This window comes from Pongo abelii, chromosome 5 (genome assembly GCF_028885655.2).
Source record: "Pongo abelii isolate AG06213 chromosome 5, NHGRI_mPonAbe1-v2.0_pri, whole genome shotgun sequence".
In the NCBI taxonomy this organism is placed as follows: Eukaryota; Metazoa; Chordata; class Mammalia; order Primates; family Hominidae; genus Pongo; species Pongo abelii.
The window spans coordinates 45768278-45788397 of record NC_071990.2 but is presented as its reverse complement, the minus strand read 5'-3'; the positions used below and the strand labels follow the sequence as shown (position 1 = coordinate 45788397).

General features: G+C 41.1%; 1 protein-coding gene across 8 annotated transcripts in view; it reads right to left on the bottom strand.

The window, feature by feature from the left end:
• Positions 1-20120, bottom strand: part of RUNX2 (RUNX family transcription factor 2) — a 339669-nt gene that overhangs the window by 124068 nt on the left and 195481 nt on the right. The window lies entirely within an intron of this gene.

Below are 20120 nucleotides of genomic sequence, written 5' to 3'. Positions count from 1 at the left end.
TTGATGCAGAAGCCTCATTAAAACTCTTTATGTGGGGCCTCGGCAGTAAACTCCAATATGGTTTTGAATTTACCCCTCCCCCCTCCTTCCTCTCAATTTTACCTGATACATTTTGCTGATGTTTTTATTGCCCATCACATGCCAGGATCACTGTACCTTTTTGGTTTATAGATGCTAGCTAACACAAAATGACATTCGTTTTTCAATTAACGAGCTCTGGTTATGGTTTATAGAAAACAATGCAACAAATTTCCGCTAGGTTTACAGCATTTTAACCAATCACTTCTAGGCATTTGAGTCTTAATGTCTTGAGAATGGACTCTTTCTTGATAAAGAGCACTAATGTTGACTTGAAAGGGATTATAGGATAATTTTTCAACTTACAAACAATAGAATTTTCTGGAATTTGCTTAGTCATTTTATGTTACCAAGAAATGTTCCTGAAACATATTGCAACATGTTCTGTAGGAAGAAATAGTAACAATTTGCTCTAGTACCATACGAGATCCCTTATAAAATAATCATGATAGGGTGGTGGGAGAAATCCTAAACTTCAAAGAAAGACTATAAACTCCTTCCTAATCTTCAATTTTTTAAATAACAATGGTTACAGAAGCAAATAATATCATTAAATTTTCTTTCATTGAATAAGGTTGCATCTATGCTTCTAATGTCTGTTTTGTACATGAAGTCAGGTTTTCTTTTAGAACCCCTTCTTGGGCTATTTTGACATTGTATCCTAAACTAGTCATCCTTGTGTCACCAACCACATTGTAGCCACAAACTTACCAACATAGAACTGGATGTTACATCAACTAAAGTAAGCAAAATATAAATTTGACTTATTAAGAGTCCATATTATGAAGACCTAGAGTTCTAAAAGCAGTGCAACCCCAATGTGATTTTATAAATATAAAACCAAAGCTCAGCCACTCCCCCAGTGATATGCCTGGTACCCTCAGAGCTCCCAAGAGCCAGTTTAAAACTCATTACTACAACTTACTGGATAGATAAAGCCAAAGGTGGTTTGGGGACCTTTTTAAAATAGCAAGTAACAACTTGCACAAGTCCATTCTTTTTGCTGTTATCCATGTTATCTCCTCCATATACAAAGTACATTCGGCTATTAGGCTTTGCTGAACAGTGGAGAAGTTGAGAGTGCTATAGCCAACACTAGATCACTTGGTGCTAAGAGTTTCAAAATGGTATGTGCCTACATCTTCCTGGGGGACTGCCAGGAGTTACCAGAAGCCCAAGATAATCATCGTGCATTTTCCTGATGGGCTGGTTTTACTCAACTTGGGGAAAATAATACACTATACAATAAACATGAATATGATGTGGAGGAGAATGCAACATTTATGTGAATTTTTAGATAAATACAAAATGACTTCAACAAAACTTTGCACTTGTAAAGCTTTAGGCTATGCTCCGAGATCCCCTAAGGTACTCAAATACTCCTTTATGCTGGTTGAGGAACTCTGATGGAAAAGTCTAAACTCTTAATTTACTGCTTAGGTAACGCAAATCTAACCCATTTGACAAATAGGAAAGCTGGTATCTGGAGAAAGGAAGCCATTTACTCAATATCACAGAATCACAGCCACAGCTAGACAGACCTCTTTGACTTCTAACAAAGGATATGCGATCTTAGTTAACCTTAAGGAATTTGGTTAACATGATCACAGGTCTACCTACATACACACACACACCTGCTATCTTAGAAGTTGATTTGCCTAAATGAAAAATACTCAAAATATCTCAAAATACTTAAATTGACTCTTCTACTGCCTAAGTGTTGCCCCAGTGAGAGTTCCTATCTTTGGGATATTATTAATAACTCTTTTAGGCCTTGTTGATCTAATCTGCTAAATAATGGTCAATTAGTTTAGTTTCTCAGGGCAACATGTGAATGAGACCAAGGTCAAGGGTACGATCCCCTTAGGATTTGCTGGCTTCCTACAGATGCATTTCATTCCAAAACTGCTGTCTACACCCCTAGCCAAAGCCAAACAGCTTGCAAACAAATGCAGCTGTCATAAAAAGAGCTGCAAGATCTTTGCTCATTAAAATAGTAACAGCAGCGGCAGCAGCAATTTTTCACAACCTAATATACACAGGGAAGAATATATTAATAAAATTTCCATGGAGCGCAAATAAAAATAAAATCACTAATAAAAATAAAAACATCTTTCCCCTCCTCCCAAGGTCTATGAGGGAAAAGGAAATAGCCTCTCTTTACCCAACTAGGTTTCTTGGGTCTTCAAGTGGAAACTGTGTGAAACCAAGATAAGGGGGGATCAAACAGAATGTCTGATCTTCAATTTTCAGGGCCTGGAATCCTCCCTGTGGCATCTTTCACACACTGCTTTCCAATGCTGCTTATCCTGAGTCACGTTTGGCTCCCACTGAGAGTGAGCTGTAGAGGGTAGAGAAGTGTCTGATACTTCTTTGCCTCCCCTTCAGAACTTCATAACAGTCACACCTGTGTTTGACATTTGTAGGCCTTTACCAAGGCCTTTACTTTAACATACATTTTCTCATTGACTAGGCCCCCAATAAATATGGTTGGTTGTTGGAAAATGGGTAAGGAGATCTCTAGAACAAAAAAGAAATTGGAATTTGAGCAAAATAACAGACTGGGTACTTGCCACTGGGGCTGTCAGCTGGGAAACCCCATGCCCCATGTCCTGTTGGCCTCTGGGCAATACATTCACACATCCCAGCAGAGCAGGCAGGTCAGGGCAGAAAAAAGGAAGTGGGGCCTTGAATCCAGACTGAACATATGCTGGCATATTCAGAGTCCTCTGCCCACTTTATGTGAGGGGATAAAGGTACAGAATGAAAAGCCATTGTACTTCTCAGCAATGAGGTGTTAACTTCAAAGCTTCATTGGGGCCTTTTAAATGGTAGGAGTTATTGCTTCAACAAATCTCAAATAAATCCCAAGGACGTTTTATTAACCCCTCTCAGAGTTCTTTCTACTGAAACATGTAATACACAAGACCTATGTGGGGCTGCTCTCCCCTGGTAACCAAGAATCTTCTCCCCCTTTTAAACGTTTTGGCTGCCCCCTTCCCAACAGCTCTATTATTTAATTTCCTATTTTACTTCTGTTTCAATAGCATTTATTTTCTGTATCACTCTTTTGGACCCTTACTCACTGCCTTATTGAATTATTAGCTGTTTCTTAGCCTGTTTTCTCCAACTATAAAGTCAGCTTTGGATGGTAAAGAATATGTTTTCCTCTCATATCCCTCTTGGAACCTAGTACATTGTAAGAGGCTAAAACGAAAAAAAAAATGTGGGTGCATGGTTGGATGGATAAATGAATATGTAAATGAGTCTAAGGATTGGGAACTCTGTACAATAACTCTGTACAGTTTTAACACAAAAGAAAAAGATATGAAAAGCACTGAGCAATGCTGACATCAAACCTAAAATGTAATTCAAATACATTCCATACCTATAAAACCTTGTAAAACTCCCTTTAAAGAGCATTCAAAGCTATTCCCAAGCATTATTGCATCACTTGACCTCACATTGCAGACAGGAGCCCCCAAAACAGCAGTTGACACTAGTAAACGGATGCCTCTGCTTTGTTACCACTGTTATTTCCTCTTCACTCCCAGCACCTGTCCTGCCTCCCAGCCAGTATCTGGGTGTAGATCCACACTAGGGAGCCCCGGGGAGACTAGATGAAGGGGAAAGAGGGCCAGGCCAGAAACCCATGGCCTGCTGTTAGGTAAGCATACTCATCCTTCCTCATAATCCTGGGTTAATCACTGCCACTAAGATCATAATCTTTATTTGGAGTGAGTAGTTTAAAGGAACAGAGAGTGAAACTAGCATCTTGCTCGAGTTTTTTTAGACTAGTATACAGAAGCAGAAGTCAGAGTCATCAAGAATCATAGATGAGTTCTATAGATGAGTTTTACAGACACGGAAACCTGCAGGCATGGTAGATCTGAGCGGCAACACGAGACTCCAACATGGTTCTCCGTCCCAGCTCCAGCATTCTACTCTACCTCTACATCCTGACAGAGTATGCAGGGTGCAGAGGAAAACATAGAGGGTCTGCCTTGAGCTTCCTGAGATCTGCATCCTATGAAAACACACATGAAAAGGGAAATTCTTCCACTTACTGCCTTTTTAAGTCACATAGGCAGCAGGGCCTTAAAACAAGAGTGTATTACCCCTTACTCAAGCATACGCCAGCCACCTTTCAAAAAGCATATCTGAGCAATTCTGTAATGAAGGGGTGAAAAGGAAGGAGGCTATGGACATATTCAGAGTCCTCCGCCCTATTTCAAAGTCATATCCCACTGCTCCTAAGCATGGCCCCTCTTCCTGATGGAGTGATATATACTCAGGACACTCACGGGAGATTTGCCCATGCTCTCCCCAGCACCCATGGCTTTCTCTCTTCTCTCTGCCGGACCAAAGTAAGCAAGCTCTGTCTTCAAAGCTCACCACTACACAAGGATATCCTGGGCATACAAATTCTTACCATAATATTTCATTTACCAAACTAACCTTGGACATTTATGAAGATAAATCTTACTGCTGCACACATTCCTAAGTATTATCATTGGTTTTAGATAAGAATTTTCATTTTCCAACTAAAGAGGAAGCAAATTAAGAGGAAGAACCACATATTCTTCTTCCAGATCCTACCTAATATATAGTATGGTGCTGAGAAGGCAGATGCTTCAAAAAATTTTGCTAACCAGATGAATTACTACCAAAGTCTCAAGCAGGCAAACAAGACAGAGGTAGAAATGCTATATAAACATTATCCAAGTCAAATGTAGACTATATGCAAAATATTACTTTGCATTTTCCACACTGAGGTTCTAAGGGACCAATTTTCTAAATTTCCCTGAATTTCTCCCCTCACACTAAAAAATGATCAACTATCCATCACTAACTTAGTTTCACTTTTCATTTCATTAGATAATAATTAGGAAAATATACCACATATAGAAGACATGCAATGGATCATGCTGATGGAGAAGAAACCAGCAAAATGAGATTGTAAAATCATTTTAAGATAATGAAATGACCAGCAAACTCCACTCTTTTGCAAAAGAGAGGGAAAGGAGGGAAAGTGCCTCGACTATCCAGTCTAAATATTTGTTTTCTGTGTTGTAATGAATTGTACTTTTCCACTGCATGCTCACAAATTCTGAAAGAACTAGCTGATCCTAAGGCTAAGAAAGTATGTTATGCTGAAGGAAAAAGAGAGAGAGAGAGAGGGAGAAAAAAAAAAAAACCTGGCAATTTTCAGAAAATTCAGCCATTCCTTAAACCCACCTAAATTTTGAGGATATTGTTGGAAGAATATATTTCCTTTTATAAAGGGAAAGGGGGCAGGCAGTAGATGTGTGAGTGAGTGTGTATGCATACAGGGAGGGAGAGTAAGGGAAGGAACGAGCCAAAGATGGAGGGGGAGAGAAAAGGGAGGAAAAATGAGAGAGATCTTCCTGCTAGGCCTTGATTAAGAACTTTTTAAATCCTAGGAAGGGTGGATAGTCTTTGAAACCAGATCTGCTGCAGGAAGGAGGCCAGCACCCAGGACACCGTGTCTTTCAGAAGGGGCCACCCACAGTGCCGTGGCGGTCATATGACTGCCCTGTCACATCCTGAAGCCATTTCCAGCCCATGCACACGTCTGTGCTCCCATTTAGAGAGGATGGGATATATTGGGAACACATATGGAAACACTTTCAGAGAATCAGTTTCCATGAAATTCATAATGAGCCAAGTGGCTTCAGATGTGGTTGCGTTCCTCCGATTAGCCAGCAAAAAAAAAAAAAAGGAAAAAAGGAGGAAAAAAGGGACAAATCCACCCTTTCAGACCTTATTTCAGTTTCAGAAAAATTAAAAACCACTAATGACTTATGGCTACCAAAACATGGAGCCACAATTAGGAGAGAAGGAACTAGGAAAATGAGGGAGAGAGGTTTAAAAGTGATAGCTTTTCCCTCCTAAAAATAACAGCTTCAATATCGGTAATCTTATCTTAAATCAGAGAGAGCCTTTCCTGCGATGGTATCTGCCTGGAGTGGCATAATTAATTTTCTGACATCCTGGCAGAAGGTTGTACACATGTGCAAACGAGGGGGTGGGAGGTGGCGGGGAGACGGCGAGCGAGGCAGAGGCTACAAGACCAACTCTTATTTGATAACATATGTGGTCAATTAAGATTATTTTGAAAATTGCAAACTAAATGATAAATTGCTCCTAAGTAAATCTTTCAAAAAAGCCAGAATTCAGACAGGACAGCCTGGTATTTTCCTGTGGCCTGCGCTAGTGGTAACTTCGTCTATATTAAAAGCAGAAATTTATGAACTGGTTGAGATGTTATATATTAGACACCAAAGCCTAACTGATAGGAAGGCATGAAATACAAGAAGTGGACAGATGGAGAAGGGTTTTTAAAGAGGGACATTTAACTGATATTAGTAAGTTAAAACATTATTTTTATATTAAAACAAAAACATACATATTCTAAAATAAAATTCACATACATTCTCAGATAAAACAAGAGACTTGAAAATATTCTCTTTGGGGACTTGGGGTTGTTTTGAGTTATGCCAGCAGATCTGGGAGAGCAGGGATAGTGAAGGAGCCCTTGAATTTCCTCTGTCCTTTGAGGCGCTCCCGTGGAAAAATCTGCGCAGCGTTTCTTTCAATCTGCGCAGCGTTTCTTTCAGGCTTGGTAGCAAGCCTGAAGCCCTGGTGCAGGAATGTTCTGACTTGAAGCTGCTTGATGATGGGCTGGGAACTAGAATTGCCTATTGCTTAACAGACTAGTTAGTTGCTTTTCCCTAACCGTATGAATCCTATAAGTGATGGAACAGCCACAGCATCCCATGGTGTTAGCAAAAATTGACTAAGAGGAAAGAGTGGCTAACCAAACAGCTGGGATGCCACGGCTCAGATCTGCAGAAGTACTCAATCGAAGCACTCCCACTGCCATTTTGTCATTAAATCCTCTGTAAGGTAGCAATGCCACTGACTACACTTTATGAACGGCAAACTCAAGCTCAAAAAAAGTGATTTCATCGAAGTTACAGATCAGTACATGGTGGCCCAAGACCTGGCCCCAGACTTGTGGGGGCTTTGCTGCCACTGTCTCCCCTAAGGTGCAGGGATTTGGGGTCATTTTCATGTGAATCTAGCAGCCTGGCCATGGCTACCTGGAGGGCAATGATGAAAAGCATTCTGACCAATTATCACTGACAGCCCTGGGATGGAGGTGGAATGGGAGGCAGATACATGCACTTATTAGCCATGCTTGACCCAGCCCCAGAATTCCTATCTTGTCTTTACCACTGGTGTTCTGAATGATATGAAGCAAATCATGTTTTATACTCCCTAGGTAAACTCACTGCATGAGACTCTTCTAAGCAGGAATTGGTAACAGTACACAGCAAATAGCAAACATTTCCATCCTAAAAGGGCATTCCTCCTTACCCGCACTATTTGAACTAGTAGAGCCAGAGAAGAAGGAAACCGAAAAGATTGGGTCTCCAAGCTAGAAAATACATAAATTGAGAATCAAAATCTTGAAATTTGTGATTAACCCCACACACCCAGCTGCAAGTCCAGCCAAACTCTTCTGTAAAAAAACCATAACTGAGAAGAGAGACGCTGGTTGAGGTAGGAAAAGACTATGAAATGAATAATCACCACAAAGTCCAATGTTTTCAGACAGAGTTTGAAGAGTTCTGGTCAGACTCTGCTTCTTAAAGTAGGACTCAAGCTGCTCCTTTAAATCTAAAACCAACCCAATCTAAGACTACACCTGTAACTGAGACTAGCACTGGTCCAGGAGAGATGCCAGGGAAAAGGAAGAGTCCACTGCAGGCAGCGGCTGTTTTAAGGCCGAATCACACAAAACCTGACAAGCTGGGGCACTATTTTTTTCAAATACAACTTCCCAAAATAGATCTCAAAAGGCTTGGTCCCCAGGTGTGGTCCAACAGCCCTGAGGCCATCCTGGGCCTTAAAGCACGTGGCTCAAATTGCCTGATGCCCCTAGACCTAGGACTTGAACCAGATTACCAAGTGCTGTTCAGTCTCTATAATTCAGCTCCAAAAGATACAGCTACCCCAGGCCTAACGCAATCCATATTAATCTAGGATCAAAGCCACAGGCTTCAGCCTCAAACTGTAACCTGAGAGGACCTATGCTTATTTTTGCCCTTTCTCCCTCTACAGTCAGATGCAGCCACTTACCTGTGCCCCACCAGAGGCCTGGGCTGACCATGCCCTGGGAGGGGTTCCTGACCCAGGAGGAAATACATAAGGGGCTTCCGGGTTATGACAGAAGCTGGCTTTGTATTCAAGGTTTGTGTGTTGCATCTTCTGCTTGGGTGGTTTATCTGGCTTCCTGAATCTTTACCTTGTTTGACTTTCTAGTTCCTTGGGATTTCCTTGTTCATGTCTGCCTACCTGTTCTGTGACTTCACGTCAGGCTTTTTCGCTCAGGTGTGTGTGTGTTTCTAGACTCTGTGTTAAGGGCACACAAACATTTGCAAGAGCAACAATCTTGTCCCAACTTACCTTTCCAGTCTTGTCTCTCATTTTACTTCCACGAACTCTACAATCCAGTCATACCAGACCCTTTTCCATCTTCTGTGCTACCCTACCTTTTCCCACCTTCCTGCCTGGGTTTACATTGGCCCCTCCGCCCTTAGTATCCCACTAGCCCCCTACCCTATCTCAGCTCCTTAAAATTCTAAGCAGCCTTTAAAATCGACCTCACAGTCCCCCTCTGCTGTGAAGCTTCTTCATATATTCTTGCTTTAGACCGCAGTAACCTCCCCTTCCTCTCTGCAGGCAATTAGTTCTTCATTTGTATCTTTCTTTCTTTCTTTTTTTTTTTTTTTTTGAGACGGAGTCTCACTCTGTTGCCCTGGCTGGAGTGCAGTGGCGCAATCTCAGCTCACTGCAAGCTCCGCCTCCCGGGTTCACACCATTCTCCTGCCTCAGCCTCCGGAGTAGCTGGGACTACAGGCACCCGCCACCACGCCCAGCTAATTTTTTTGCATTTTTAATAGTTATAGGGTTTCACCGTGTTAGCCAGGATGGTCTCCATCTCCTGACCTCGTGATCCGCCCGCCTCGGCCGCCCAAAGTGCTGGGATTACAGGCGTGAACCACTGCCCCCGGCCCATTTGTATCTTTCTTATAAGTGTGCTGGGGAAGCAACAATCGCGCGATCACCTCTATAGCCTTTTTTTTTTTTAATTTAACTTTTAAATTCAAGGGTACATGTGCAGGTTTGTTACATAGATAAACTTGTGACTCGGAGGTTTGTTTTACCGATTATTTCATCGTCCAGGTATTAAGGCTAGCACCCATTAGTTATTTATCCTTATCCTCTCCCTCCTCCCAGCCTCCACCGTCCAATAGGCCCCAGTGTGCGCCGTTCCCCTCTATGTGTCCTTGTGTTCTCATAATTCAGGCTCCCACGTATAAGAACGTGCAGCGGTATTTGGTTTTCTGTTCCTGTGTTAGTTTGCTAAGGATAATGGCCTCCAGCTCCATCCATCTTCCTGCAAAGGACATGATCTCGTTCTTTTTTATGGCTGTGTTCAACTAGCCTTTAAACTGCTTAAAAATGGGAATGCTGTCCTATTTATCTTTAAACACACCATGGCCCCTCTCACAGTTACATACAAAAAGTATTTAAATGTGTGTCTAAGGGAAAAATGATGGCAATAGCAGATTTGACCTAAATCCTTGTCTTTCACTGAAATTTGTGTGTGTCATCTGCCTTCTGCCTGTACATCTTCAACCAACTGCCTTTCCTACTTACTCTACCTGTGTTTACCTGAAAGGGTTCAGGTTAGTTGCAGAGCCACAGCTCTGCCCTGACTACCAGTTAGTTCTGCGGTGCGTCTCTTGCTCTCCTCTGTTCCCTGGCTTGCCCCCTTTATCCTATGAACAAAAACTGTTTCTGATTGTTTTCAGTCCCAGCAAACCATCAGGGCCCACATCAACCTACCTCTCAAAAATCATCATGAAATGATGAGGTAACATCTCAGATTTTGCTTTTTAAGTTTTCACTGTTTTTACATACATTTGGTTTTACCTTCACAAAGAGCCTGAGAGGTAGGCAGGATAGGCACCAATTGATAAGGAAGCTTCATCAGAGAAAGAAGGCACTGTCTCAAGGACATAGCTCATTAGTGCAGAGCTGAAGTGAATGCGTTGGGTTTCCAATTTGTGTCCTTTTTTCCCCCAATAGAGGTGCCTCATTAGCATCTACTACCTTTCATCCAAATAGAAGTCTCAATGGGAGGTCTGGGCATGGTGGCTCAGGCCTGTAATCCCAGCACTTTGGGAGGCCCAGGCAGGCAGATCACTTGAGGCCAGGAGTTTGAGACCAGCCTGACCAATATGGTGAAACCCCATCTCTACTAAAAATACAAAAATTAGCCAGGTGTGGTGGCGGGCACCTGTAGTCCCAGCTACTTGGGAGGCTGAGGCATGAGAATCACTTGAACCCAGGAGGTGGAGGTTGCAGTGAGCTGAGATGGAGCCACTGCACTCCAGTCTGGATGACAGAGCGAGACTGTCTCAAAAAAAAAAAAGTCTCAACAGGGGAAAGGATGGTATTTCTTTAAAAACAGGGCACATTTCAATTGATATTTTTAAAGTGATGACTGGTATGCCTTCTCGCATTGGATGTTTATATCCAGTGACATCAGGAACCAAACTACTACCTTTTATTTAACTGAAAAACTGACTTTGCAAAGAATTTCTTTCTCTTTGGTGTTAGGATTTAGCCTAAAACCATGTACAAGAGTCTTCCTGCTATCCTGAGACAATGCTCCTTATGTAACTTCCGAATCCAAATGTAGCGTTGTAGTAACTTGTTCCTCTGACAGTCTCAGCGTTTTTCCACTCAAGCCCTGCACACAGAATTAACTCAAAACTTCTGCAAGAAAAACGTCCCTTTTAGAGTTTGATTTGGCATCAGTTTCAAAGAGCTGTTTGTATATTTTAGAATATGTAGAATTTTCCTTTGATTGAAAACTCTCTTTTAACAATGGACAAGAGATGATTTCTCTTCTGAGTGATTTAAACAAAAACAAACACATCTTAGTTACATAGAGCCTTGTTCTCAAAGTGGTCTTTCTGAAAGAAATCAAACCCTACAGATTGTTAAGCATTTGGCAAAAGCCTTCAAACAGCCAAAGCCAAATAGCGAAATTTTCCTTGTTGTAGGAGATAAACAAATACTAGAGCAAATTTTTTAAAAAATAGAACCTCCTTTCACTTTCTACTCCGCTCGATAACATTCCCCTCTCAACACACACACACACACCCCTTCAGAGGGGTTTCATCTTCAATGTTTATTCCTGGTGCTATAGTAATAAACTCGCCACAAATGGACATTTTCAACATCTGTTTGTGGCTGTTCCCAGACGTCTTGTATTTCTTTGGGACATGAAGCCCTCTGTCTCCCAAGTGTAAACAGACACACCTAATTATGTATTAAGGTGTCTGAGAGGAGCTACTTGTTTTGATGACCGTAAAAAAAAAAAAAAAAAAAAAAAGAAGAGCCCGGTCTGCTTAGCTCGCTGTGGGATGTGGGACAAACACACAGTAGTCCAGTAGTAGCTCCTCAAACAGTGGAAGTTCTCTGCCTGCCAAGGACAAAATCCAAGTCCTATTTTTCTCAGCCTGAGAATCATGTCCACTGAGTCCACTCCAGATGTGGACCAAAACAGTCAGTGACTGGTCAGGAGAGACAGTGCTGCCACAGATGCAGGGCCACATCTATTTAATCTTTTCATAAGGACTAATTTTCGGGTGAAAAGAGGAAAGGTGCACAGGAGGAAGAGGTCATTGGGGGTTCATTTTTTTCTTCTTCAGATCTCAATGGCCATGGATAGCAATTTTAATACAATGTCAGTAGCCTATGAGAAGCGTAGCAGGATAAAATAATTCTAGAGTGTTGGACTAGCAACTGGAGATGTGGGTTCTGGTCACAGTGCTGTCCCTGCCTCGCAGGGTGATCACGGTGGAGTCCCTTTCCCTCCCTGCCCCACACATTCCTTGTCAGTAAAAAGAGGGGTGGGGACGAAATCATCTCTGTGGGTTTCCCTGCTCTAAAATTCTGATCCTGCTACATATTGGACAAGTCTGAGAATTCCAAAAATACCTTCAAAAATTCTACTAGAAATACTGTTCCGGTAAAGAATGGTCCCCATTCATTAAAAAGCACTACTAGTTTTCAAAATGAGGTAATAAATCTATACATTCAATGTGCCAAAAAAAAAAAATCCCCCAGGTTTTCTATGTACAAAATGTCAATTCAAAAATTTAGGATCTTTTCTAAAAATTAAAAAAATGTAATTGTTAACAGTTCCCAACACAGGCCAAAAGAAAATGGGAACACTACTAACTTTTTAAGAAAGTCTTTCATCCTTAAATTTAGCAGTAAAGGAGGTTAAAACTAACACTTCAGGCTCCCATATTCGATGGGAGATATCATGTGAGCTATTTGTCTTTCTTTTCTGTTCTAGATTATTTAAGCAAATTGTTTGATCTGAATTATCTAACGTTAAAATAAATGATTTTTTGTATCAACCTTTCCAGCTCTCGCAGGGTAGAATATATTGTGCATAATTTAAGTAGCTTTAAAGTTCCTTGCCCCACATATAAAACCATATATTTTGAGTTTTGTTTTTTTTTTAGACGGAATCTCACTCTGTTGCCAGACTGGAGTGCAGTGGCGCCATCTCGGCTCACCACAGCCTCTGTCTCCTGGGTTCAAGTGATTCTCCTGCCTCAGCCTCCCGAGTAGCTGGGACTACAGGCGCGCACCACCACACCTGGCTAATTTTTGTATTTTTAGTAGAGACGCGGTTTCACCATGTTGGCCAGGATGGTCTTGATCTCTTGACCTTGTGATCTGCCCACCTCGGCCTCCCAAAATTCATTACACACATGTATTGTCAGGATTCAGACCTCTTGGCTCATGGGGAGAAAGCACGCCTCTTTCCAATAAAGTACCCTACCAATTTTATTCCTTTTTAAAGTGACTGTTTTTTTCCAGGGGCTGTTATCTGTTATCTGCTGCTTCTGACTCTAGTGAGAAAATTCACATTACATTTTTTCACCTCCATTCTCTTTTACTATACCCTTCTAAATGAAAGGGAATGTAATAAGCCTAACTCACAGATTGTACTTGTACCAATCTCTTTGTTCTTCCCGTTTCCCTCAATGGGCTGTCAAACCTAGTTTTTAACCAGGGAGAAAGGTTAAAAACTAGGTTTGACAGCCAAAGAAACAGCCAACCCATCATCCGAAGCTCCAATCTATGAAGTTTTTGGAGTGCTGAGAATTATTCTGGATTCCCCATGCTGACACCCTTTGAACTGTATCTTCTATGGAGTGCTTGAGCTTCCAAAACTCAAAATAAATCCATCAAATACATTTTAAGTAGGTTTGGTCACTGGGAAATGTGCTCTCCAGGTCCTGATTTTACTACTCTCCTTTCCTTTAAAACAAACTAACAAATGGCTGTAATAGTTTTCAGTACACACACCTCTGCACTTCAGGATTCCAGAAAGAACAGAAAGCTGTGTCCACGGAGAAATGGAACTTCATTACATTTTAAACAGGAAATATAAGAAAAAGTGTTCATATCTGCATAAGATCTTGAAGCTAACTTTCAGAGCCCCAAATTTAGAGTTTCATGAGGAGAAATCTCCTTTTAGGGCATGGTTGAAGGATCTGAGAATGGAGTGATAGCTTACTACAACTGTGATGCCAACAGGGTTACCTGTTTAAAGCTTTCTCCTTTAAGCTTGGCTTGCGGTTATGAGATTCTGCTTAGAACATGTTCCTCATCCCTTACCAATTCAAGTTCCTTGCTATTTAAGATAAGCCCCAATTTCTCAGTCCTCTGAAGAAGCTGCTCTGGGTACTGACTCCACAGGGAGGACAAGTGCTGGTTTCCCACCTGGACTGACTTTTCTCAATTGCTGGATATTAGCTCGCCAGCCTGAAGGAACTGATAGCCCCTTGCCTAAGTGTTTCTTCACTTCAGAGTAGTTGCCACACACTGCCCAGTGTGATCATCTAATGATTGCCTGCAAAGCCAGACTGGTCATACCTGCATGCATGATGCTTTGCATTGAAGTGCATCTTTTTTATTTTTATTTTTTTTGAGACAGAGTCTCCCTCTGTCACCCAGGCTGGAGCGCAGTGGCACGAGCTAGGCTCGCTGCAACCTCTGCCTCCCGGGTTCACACAATTCTCCTACCTCAGCCTCCCCAGTAGCTGGGATTACAAATGCGTGCCACCACACCCGACTAATTTTTGTATTTTTAGTAGAGACGGTGTTTTGCTATGTTGGCCAGGCTAATCTTGAACTCCTGACCTCAAATGATCCGCCTGCCTAAGTCTCCCAAAGTGCTGGGATTACAGGCTTGAGCCACCGCGCCTGACCTAAAGTGCATCTTAGAAGCAGTAGAAGGAACTGGTGTGTATGAAAGATATAGAAGATACATTCTGAGGATGAGAAGAACGTTGATATGGTTCGGCTGTGTCCCCATCCAAATTTCATCTTGCATTATAGCTCTCATAATCCCCACGTGCCATGGGAGGGAACTGGTGAGGGAGGTAACTGAATCATGGGGGTGGGTCTCTTCCATACTGTTCTCTTGATAGTGAATAAGTCTCATGAGATCTGATGGTTTTAAAAAGAGGAGTTCCCCTGCCCCCTGTACACATTCTCTTGCCTGCCACCATGTAAGATGTGCCTTTCTCCTCTTTCGCCTTTTGCCATGATTGAGGCTTCCCCAGCCATGTGGAACTGTGAGTCCATTAAACTCATCTTTCTTTATAAATTACCCAGTTCTTGGGTACGTCTTTATTAGCAGCATGAGAACAGACTAATACAAACATATAATGTTGTTTCAGTCCCCAAAATTCATCTCATCATTGTACATCATTGTACTAAAATCTGGGTTTGCACAGTGCCAAGGAAGGAAAGCTATTGGAAATCAGAAGATTAACAAAACGTGATTATAGAAAACTAATAATTTTCAGTCAAACAAAACGTTTCAGACCTCAAAATGGATTTCTGGCCTGAAATTTCCAGGTTAGTAGTTCTGTATTTGTTTAACAAATCAAGTAACTCCTGAATTACCACTTCACTTAGGGTGTATAATAGTGTCTCAACACTAATTAAACTTGTAAAAGATGCAATATTATTCCTTTTAAAGTAAACTAACAATTGGGAGAAAACATTACTAAAGCATTTTGATGATACCAGCAAAATTCTCTCTCTACTCCAATGTCTCTATACCCACCATTTCCAGGCAAGCCCAAGCCACCGTCCTCTCACTAGGGTGACTGCCACAGCCTCCTAACCACACTCCTTCCTTCCTCCCTACCCCTGTTACAATTATCCACCCAACCACCAGAGTGAGCTTTGAAAAATATAAATCAGTGTATACCAAGACCCTGCTTAAAATCTGCCAAATGGCTTAACACTACACATAACATCAAATCCAAACCTCTGATCTTGACCTGTAGTGGCCCTGCATAACTTGGACCCAGCCTATCTCTCTAACTTCATGTCATCTACACACTCCGGCCACTGAGCATTCTTCTCAAACACCCCACAGTCTTCCCACCTCTGGGCCCTTGCACTAGATTTTCCCACTGCCTAGAATGCCCTCCCTTCCTCCTGATCTTGACCGGGCTAACTCTTTTTTGTTATTTAGATCTCAGCTTCAGCTTCAATATTGACTCCTCATCACATCACTCTATTTTACTTTTTTCATAGTACATATCCCTAGATAATATTTTATTATTTTCAATTGCCCACCCTTTGGTAGTAATAGCTAACATTTATTGAGCATCAGGCATTATTCTAAGGGCTTTACATATATTAACTATCCTTTAGTCCCCATAACAACCTATTAAAGCAGGTATTATTATTATTAGATTATATGGTCATTTAATTGATGTGGAAATTGAGGTACAAACAAGCTAAGTTACCTCCCCAAAGGCACAAAGCTAGTGAGTAAAGAAGCCTGAATTTAGACCTGGCTCTAAAGACTGTTTAATTATTATGTCATATGCCAATAGAAAAAGTTCCAAGAGCCTTTCTGTCTTGTTCATCAGAGTATCTCCAGTGGGCAGAACGGCGCTCAATAAATGAGTAAATTTAATGTTGGCAATAACTTGTGTTAAATATTTTTATCATGCGGTCATAAAACACTATGACAGTAATGTTTCATTAAGAGAAAGCTCATTATGATTCAAATCATATTTTCTTTAAATAGATCTAATTTCTTTAATATAGAAAGCCTGGTCCTGTGATCACATTTATTCTGTTATTACCAGAATTCATCCGTTTCAGTAACTCTTAGCTTATAAGGTTCTCATTTCTCCAGTAAGATAAATTACCACTTATAAATGTACCATTCTCATGTAAAGAGGGTTAACAAATAAATTACATAAAACCATGCAAGCGTATGAGAGATGTCAATAAAATTCCTTAATTTTACATTAAACCTGGGATTTCAAAAATTGTCTATGGATTCTGACACACATGCACATATATAAGGCTTCACCTTAAAGACAGGTTCAGCTGTGGTCAGGTATCAAGATCTAAATGTACAGTTTTTTGGTATTAAATAACCTGATCTTAGGTTGCTTCTCATCAGAATCTCTTAACTGAAATACAAAACAAAATCTTTCCTGACATCTATCATAGTTGCTCCTGTTAATTTAGTTCTTCAATTAAATGCTATATTAGCCTTTAGTGTTATTACTGATGGTGGTATTTAGTTTTCCTTTTTTTTTTTGGAGACAGAGTCTCGCTCTGTCACCCAGGCTGGGCTGCAGCGGCACGATCTCAGCTTACTGCAGCCTCAGCCTCCCTGGCTCAAGCAATCCTCCCACCTCAGTCTCCCAAGTAGCTGGGACTATAGGCACGCACCACCCCCGGCTAATTTCTGTATTTTCTGTAGAGACGGGGTTTCGCCATGTTGCTGAGGCTGATCTCCAACTCCTGGGCTCAAGCCAACTGCCCACCTCAGTCTCCCAAAGTGCTAGGATTACAAATGTGAGCCACCGCACCCAGCCGGTATTTAGTTTTCTGATGTGATGATTACTAAATCTCTCCTGTAAGAAAACCTGCCCTTTCAGGCCTTAATTTAGAATCACAGACATCAAAAACTTTATGATATACCTTGATGAAAAACTAGCCCAACTCAGTTCACGCTTAAAGAAACTAAGACCTACAGAAGTTAGTGACCTGCTCAAGAACTCACAGGCACATCTGAAATTCAAAAGAGAGGCTCCTCAATTCCCAGCCAACTCCTATTTCCAATACACTGTCAACGATGCTATGAATGTTTAATCACCACTCTACATGCTTGAGTCATGGAAGAAATGTTTTCCTGATAAACCAAATCAATTCAACACAATTTTATTGAGCAACTGCTATTTTATCAGTGTTGAACTCAATTCTTCTTTGGGAGGCAAGACCCAATTCAAAAGTTTCAACCACCTACTGGATTAAAGAAGTTATGTGAGGTTTTATTAACCCTTCAAAGAGTATCTGTGGCACCTGCCAATTTCTAAGGTTAGAGAACAACTTTAACTTTCTTTGTTAACTGCCCTGAGGGCCAAACTCTTTCCTTTTTGGAATCTTTTAGGTCAGTTCTCTACTATATCTTTTGAGACTGAGTCTCACGCTGTCACCCAGGCTGGAGTGCAATTACGCAATCTTGGCTCACTGCAACCTCTGCCTCCCTGGTTCAAGCAATTCTCCGGCCTCAGCCTCCCGAGTAGCTGGGACTACAGGTATGCGCCACCACACCCAGCTAATTGTTGTAGTTATAGTAGAGACGAGGTTTCACCATTTTGGCCAGGATGGTCTCAATATCTTGACCTCGTGATCCACCCACCTCAGCCTCTCCAAGTGCTGGAATTACAAGCATGAGCCACCACGCCCAGCCTCTACCATATCTTTAAGCCACACTGAGAATGTACTGTTTTCCTAAGGTGTAGTTTGGGAGCTTACAAGTTTGTTTTCTTTAATGATGAGTACCATAATGCTATTATCAGACTTTTTCCTCTTTTCCAAATCTGTTTTTATTTCCTTTGTAGTTTTTATTTAGAAAAGGTTCTTCTTAATTATGTACGGATTTATTGTGACCACATCAATGGGTTTATTTATTGATTTTTCATGAATCACTGCTCTCCTTGGCACAGGTCAGGGTGTGTTTGTAACCATCATTATATGTGTTATTTTTATTCCATCAACTATAGCATTGTTATTAATTACCACAGAGAGCTGGAACGTCGGTGACCATTTTGGATAGAACGCGAGACGGCGATAAGCTTTAGATACAAAAGCACAGGGCTTCTCCTAGTCTCCCATGCTTGGCTGCATAGTTATGGGTTGATCACTTAAGGTCACAGTCTCTCTGGAAAATACATGACATGTTTCTACTTAAAAAAAATCATCCTCTGAGATATTTAGGAACAATGTTGCCTGTGCAGCATTTTATTTTTATTTACATTACTTTCATGGATTTGAAATTCATTAATTTATTGAGTCATATCAAAAAAAATTTAGACAGTATAGTCAAATGGGGTCCTAGATTTGCCTCAGACCAAGTTACTTAAATTCTGACCCAGTTCCATAAAATACGCCTTCCTGTTTGCATTTCAGGAAAACAAAAAAGAAGTCAGAAAATGACTGAACTATTTGAAACAAAGTGTTGTCCACAAATGACTTTGAACAATTCAAATTAAAGTTCTGTCATTTGCATTTTATCATATAAGATATTTTAATTAGAAAAAAGCTTTTTACTTGTTTAGTTATCTCTTTTTTTGTTTTTTTGTTTTTCTTTTTGAGACACAGTCTCGCTCTGTTGCTAGGCTGGAGTGCAGTGGCGTGATCTCGGCTCACTGCAACCTCCGCCTCCCAGGTTCAAGCGATTCTCCTGCCTCAACTTCCTGAGTAGCTGGGATTACAGACATGTGCCACCACGCCTGGCTAATTTTGTATTTTTACTAAAGGCGGGGTTTCACCATGTTGGCCAGGATGGTCTCTGTCTCCTGAGCTCGTGATCCGTCCACCTCTGCCTCCCGAAGTCCTGGGATTACAGGCGTGAGCCACCGCACCCGGCCTAGTTATCTCTTTTCTAAGATTCCCCTTATAACTATTTCTGCATGTTAACAAACCTAAGAGCTAATTTAAAATAAATTTAAAATCATGCAGGCCGGGCGCAGTGGCTCATGCCTGTAATCCCAGCATTTTGGGAGGCTGAGGCGGGTAGATCACCTGAGGTCAGGAGTTTGAGACCAGCCTGGCCAACATGGTGAAACCCCGTCTCTACTAATAATTTTTGTATTAGTTAGCCAGGCATCGTGGCAGGTGCCTATAATTCCAGCTACCTAGTAAGGCTGAGTCAGGGGAATCGCTTGAACCTGGGAGGCAGAGGTTGCAGTGAGCCGAGATCATTCCACTACACTCCAGCCTGGGCAACAAGAGAAAACTCTGTCTCAAAAAATTAATAAAATAATAATAATAATCATGCAGCTCCTCTGTCCCCTTTCTACCTTTTCTACCAACAGTGATCAGTTAATGTTTCCTGAGAAATCAATGCTCAATGAAGTAATCAAATAATATTAAGACATAGGGATGTCAGTGATCCTATTTTTCCTGAAAAAAAGTATGACATTGGCTGATATTTATTAATATCACAAATAATAGACCTGTCAAGACTATTTATATGTATATTCATTATCAACGTAATGAGTAGGTGGATCCATGCATATGGGGATGTATATGCTGAAGCAGAGCTAACGTTATTTGATTTTATCAGAGTTGCTGGCATATTCCATAACATATTGCATAGTGAGACCCTATATGCATTGATGAAATATGAAATACAGGTAAACAGAAATTGTCTCAGTCTCCTATAGAATCTTACTTCTAGATCTATTAGCCAATTTCTAATAATAGTCACAGCATAAGAACCCTGAAGAATGCAGCACTGATTCCTGGGTTGACTTTTCTACTGAATGCTAGTACTTCCCACGATATTATGCATGCTG